Source organism: Triticum urartu, chromosome 5A, assembly GCF_056163025.1.
Source record: "Triticum urartu cultivar PI428250 chromosome 5A, HENAU_Tu73, whole genome shotgun sequence".
Taxonomy (NCBI): domain Eukaryota; kingdom Viridiplantae; phylum Streptophyta; class Magnoliopsida; order Poales; family Poaceae; genus Triticum; species Triticum urartu.
Genome location: NC_141877.1, coordinates 303,546,431 through 303,551,934, shown reverse-complemented (window position 1 = coordinate 303,551,934; position 5,504 = coordinate 303,546,431).

Genomic DNA, 5,504 nt, shown 5'->3' with positions numbered 1-5,504 from the left:
CACCCTTAAAAGTATAATTAGCAAGCATGGTGGAAATCTTAGCTTCCGGTATCTTTCTTTTATTAGTAATGATATCCTTCATATATTTAGCATAAGGGTTTGTTTTGAGCACATCAGTTAATCTCATACGCAAAAAGATAGGCCTAATCATTTCAGCAAAGCGCTCAAAATCCTCATCATCCTTTTTCTTGGATGGTTTCGGAGGAAAAGGCATGGGTTTCTGAACCCAAGGTTCCCTTTCTTTACCATGTTTCCTAGCAACAAAGTCTCTTTTATCATAACGTTGATTCTTTGATTGTGGGTTATCAAGATCAACAGCAGGTTCAATTTCTACATCATTATCATTACTAGGTTGAGCATCATCGTGAACATTATCATTAATATTTTTACTAGGTTCATGTTCATTACCAGATTGTGTTTCAGCATCAGACATGGATATATCATTTGGATTATCAGGTGGTTCAGCAATAGGTTCACTAGAAGTTTGCACAGTTCTATCATTTTTCTTCTTCTTCTTTTTAGAAGAACTAGGAACATCAATATTATTTCTTTGAGAATCTTGCTCGATTATCTTAGGGTGGCCTTCAGGATACAAAGGTTCCTGAGTCATTCTACCAGTTCTAGTAGCCACTCTAACAGCATAATCATTTTTCTTACTATTCATTTCATTAAGCACTTCTTTTTGAGCCTTAAGTACTTGTTCTACTTGAGTGGTAACCATAGAAGCATGTTTGCTAACGAGTTTAAGTTCACCTTTAATATTAGCCATATAATCACCCAAGCGTCTAATCATATAAGCATTTTCTTTTAATTGTCTACCAAAATAAGCATTGAAGTCGTCTTGCTTAAACATAAAGTTATCAAACTCATCCAAGCACTGACTAGCAATTTTAGTAGGAGGGACTTTAGCTTTATCATATCTATAGAGAGAATTTACCTTTACTACCTGTGTCGGGATATCGGGATCAGGAGGTTCTTCACTAAATAAAGAATTAAGATCATATGTTTCTTCAACAGGCGGTGAATTAAGACCATGTATTTCTTCAATAGGAGGTAAATTCTTAACGTCTTCAGCTTTAATACCTTTTACTTTCATAGATTTCTTTGCCTCTTGCATATCTCCAGGACTGAGAAATAGAACACCTCTCTTCTTCGGAGTTGGTTTAGGAATAGGCTCAGTAATTGGAGCAGGAGTTGGCTCAGGAGTTGGCTCAGGAGGTGCCCAATTATTTTCATTTGTCAACATATTGTTTAATAGAATTTCAGCTTCATCTGGTGTTCTTTCCCTGAAAAGAGAACCAGCACAACTATCCAGGTAATCTCTGGAAGCATCGGTTAGTCCATTATAAAAGATATCAAGTATTTCAGGTTTCTTAAGAGGATGATCAGGCAAAGCATTAAGTAACTTGAGAAGCCTCCCCCAAGCTTGTGGGAGACTCTCTTCTTTAATTTGCACGAAATTGTATATTTCGCTCAAAGCAGCTTGTTTCTTATGAGCAGGGAAATATTTAGCAGAGAAGTAATAAATCATATCCTGGGGACTACGCACACAACCAGGATCAAGAGAATTAAACCATATCTTAGCATCACCCTTTAATGAGAACGGAAATATTTTGAGTATATAAAAGTAACGCGATCTCTCATCATTAGTGAACAGGCAGCTATATCATTTAACTTAGTAAGATGTGCCACAACAATTTCAAATTCATAGCCATAAAACGGATCAGATTCAACCAAAGTAATTATATCAGGATCAACAGAGAATTCATAATCCTTATCAGGAACACATATAGGTGAAGTAGCAAAAGCAGGGCCGGGTTTCATTTTATCTCTAAGTGATTCTTTGTTCCATTTAATTAATAACCTCTTAAGCTCATATCTACCTTTGCAAGCTAAAATAGCGGCAGAAGATTCCATATCAAAAAGATAACCCTAAGGAATAACATGCATATTTTCATCATCACTATCATCATCGTATTCAGATTCAATAATTTCTTTTTCTCTAGCCCTAGCAATTTGTTCATCAAGAAATTCACCAAGGGGCATAGTAGTATCAGGCATAGAAGCAGTTTCATCATAAGTATCATGCATAGCATAAGTGGCATCATCAATAACATGCGATATATCAGAACGAATAGCAGATGCAGGTGTAGGTGTCGCAAACTTACTCATAACAGAAGGTGAATCAAGTGCAGAGCTAGATGGCAGTTCCTTACCTCCCCTCGTAGTTGAGGGATAGATCTTGGTTTTTGGATCTCTCAAGTTCTTCATAGTGTCCAGTAGATATAAATCCCAAGTGACTCAAAGAATAGAGCTATGCTCCCCGGCAACGGCACCAGAAATTAGTCTTGATAACCCACAAGTATAGGGGATCGCAACAGCTTTCGAGGGTAGAGTATTCAACCCAAATTTATTGATTCGACACAAGGGGAGCCAAAGAATATTCTCAAGTATTAGCAGCTGAGTTGTCAATTCAACCACACCTGGAAACTTAGTATCTGCAGCGAAGTGTTTAGTAGCAAAGTAATATGATAGTGGTGGTAGTGGCAACAAAAGTAAAGACAGCAAAAGTAATGTTTTTGGTATTTTGTAGTGATTATAACAGTAGCAGCGGGAAAGTAAATAAGCGAGAACCAGTATATGGAAAACTCGTAGGCACCGGATCAGTGATGGATAATTATGCCGGATGCGGTTCATCATGTAATAGTCATAACATAGGGTGACACAGAACTAGCTCCAATTCATCAATGTAGTGTAGGCATGTATTCCGTATATAGTCATACGTGCTAATGGAAAAGAACTTGCATGACATCTTTTGTCCTACCCTCCCGTGGCAGCGGGGTCCTATTGGAAACTAAGGGATATTAAGGCCTCCTTTTAATAGAGAACCGGAACAAAGCATTAGCACATAGTGAATACATGAACTCCTCAAACTATGGTCATCACCGGGAGTGGTCCCGATTATTGTCACTTTGGGGTTGCCGGATCATAACACATAGTAGGTGACTATAGACTTGCAAGATAGGATCAAGAACTCACATATATTCATGAAAACATAATAGGTTCAGATCTGAAATCATGGCACTCGGGCCCTAGTGACAAGCATTAAGCATAGCAAAGTCATAGCAACATCAATCTCAGAACATAATGGATACTAGGGATCAAACCCTAGCAAAACTAACTCGATTACATGATAAATCTCATCCAACCCATCACCGTCCAACAAGCCTACGATGAAATTACTCACGCACGGCGGTGAGCATCATGAAATTGGTGATGGAGGATGGTTGATGATGACGACGGCGACGAATCCCCCTCTCCGGAGCCCCGAACGGACTCCAGATCAGCCCTCCTGAGAGGTTTTAGGGCTTGGCGGCGGCTCCGTATCGTAAAACACGATGATTTCTTCTCTCTGATTTTTTTCTCTCCGAAAGCAAATATATAGAGTTGGAGTTGGCATCGGAGGGCATCCAGGGGGCCCACGAGGTAGGGGGCGTGCCCCCACCCTCGTGAGAAGGGTGTGGGCCCCCTAGTCTTCATCTTTGGCAAGGATTTTTTATTGTTTTTTCTAAGATGTTCCGTGGAGTTTCAGGTCATTCCGAGAATATTTGTTTTCTGCACATAAAACAACACCATGGCAATTCTGCTGAAAACAGCGTCAGTCCGGGTTAGTTCCATTCAAATAATACAGGTTAGAGTCCAAAACAAGGGCAAAAGTGTTTGGAAAAGTAGATACGACGGAGAAGTATCACCAAGCCCCTGGCGAAGTCGTAAGTATTCGGATACCAGAGTAACTCATAGCATACTTTTATTGCACTGCTTCTCCTAACGTCAAATATGATCATGCAGTCCGCCCCGAGCCCGTATCGACGTATCCTCATCGGACGGTTCCTTGGACTCGTCGGATATGAATAGTGATACACTTCCAACCGCCTCCTCTCCTTGCCCTACGAACAATGTCGAGGTATTGTCTCAAGGGGCACCGAGGTGGGGGGGAGATAGTCCCGGAGGCGCCTCAAGGCGACCTTCCAGACTCCAGGCGCAAAGGGAGCGAGACTTCCAAGGGCTCCAAGTTCGGCCCTCAGCCGAACACTACGCTGGAACCTCCAGTGGTTTCGGACTCCGGCAGGCGGCCCCCTTCCAAGAGGGGCAAGCCGCCCGTGCCGGTGACCTCTGTCCATCCAGAGGCACCGAACAACCTGCTGGGAGCGCTTCGCGGCGCTTCCATCGACGAAGAGCACCGCACTATTATGAGTGCGGTGATCAAGAAGGTTCAGTCCGCCAAGAGAGGACTGACTGAAGCCTGTGCCAGCCTTCTAACAGGCTTTGAGGTAAGTGTTTAAAATATAGGAAAATATTACTGCATAGACAGTAGCCCCTGATGCTCTGTTTGGTGTTCACAAAGAAAAGCCGAATAGAGGATCAAATAATATCTGCAGGAGTGTAATACAAGTATGTCTATATGCGTATGCAGGCTTCGCTGCTGACCTCTGCCACACTGACTGCGGAGGTCGCCGCACTGAAGCAGAACCACGAGCGGTCCGAGAAAGAACTCGGGCTTGCCAAGAGGCAGCTCGAGGAGAACAAAGGTAAGTAATACCTTGTCTATATATATAGAAGATGTGGTTGCAAAATGATAGGATCATCATGGATGTGCCAGGGGCCACGACCGAAGTGGAAACCCTGAAGCGAGCGCTGTCCGAGGCCGAAAACAAAGCGGCCGAGGAGCACACCGAGCAGGAGAAACAAGAGGCACGGGTGGGCGAGGTGCAGCAAGAGCTCCAGGCTCTCGTGAAGAAGCATGAGACTTTGGAGCTTGACTTGAAGACACGAGAGTTCGAGCTTGCCGCGGCCCTCGAGAGCACAAAGCATGCCAAGGCTGAAGCCCAAAAGGCCCTCCAGGAAATTGAGGCGATGAGGAAGATAGCGGCGGGTAAGGCATTCAATATGCAAAGCAAGCATGTGAAAGTAAATTACTTGTTACTTACCCGAGTCCGGAGCTCTCCAGGAGCATTCCCAGATTTGCCCCGCGGCGTGTCGGATGCCGCGAAGTATTACCAGGCCAAGGAGGGAAGCTCGACGGAGAAGTTGTTCTAGTCTCAGTATACTGGGACCGAACACCCGATGCCTGTGAGCGACCAGCTGAAGCAACTGGTCGAGCTGCACAAGGCGGCCGAACAGGCCATGAGGGGCCTTATAGTCTGGATGTGGCCTGGCGACTCCCTTCCCAACAACTACTTCGGCCTGGTGAGGCAGCTTGTGGATGCCTGCCCACGGCTGGAAGTCATAAAGCGGTCCGTCTGCATCGAAGGTGCACGCCGGGCTTTTGCCCGTGCGAAGGTGCACTGGGCCAAGATGGATGCCGAGAAGCTGGTGAAGGAGGGGCCGCTACAGGGCAAGGAGCATCGCCACCCCGAAATGTATTATGAGGGTGTCCTGAAGGGTGCCCGTCTTGTGGCGGACGAGTGTGTGAATGATGTAATTTTTGGATGAACTTGCTCGTG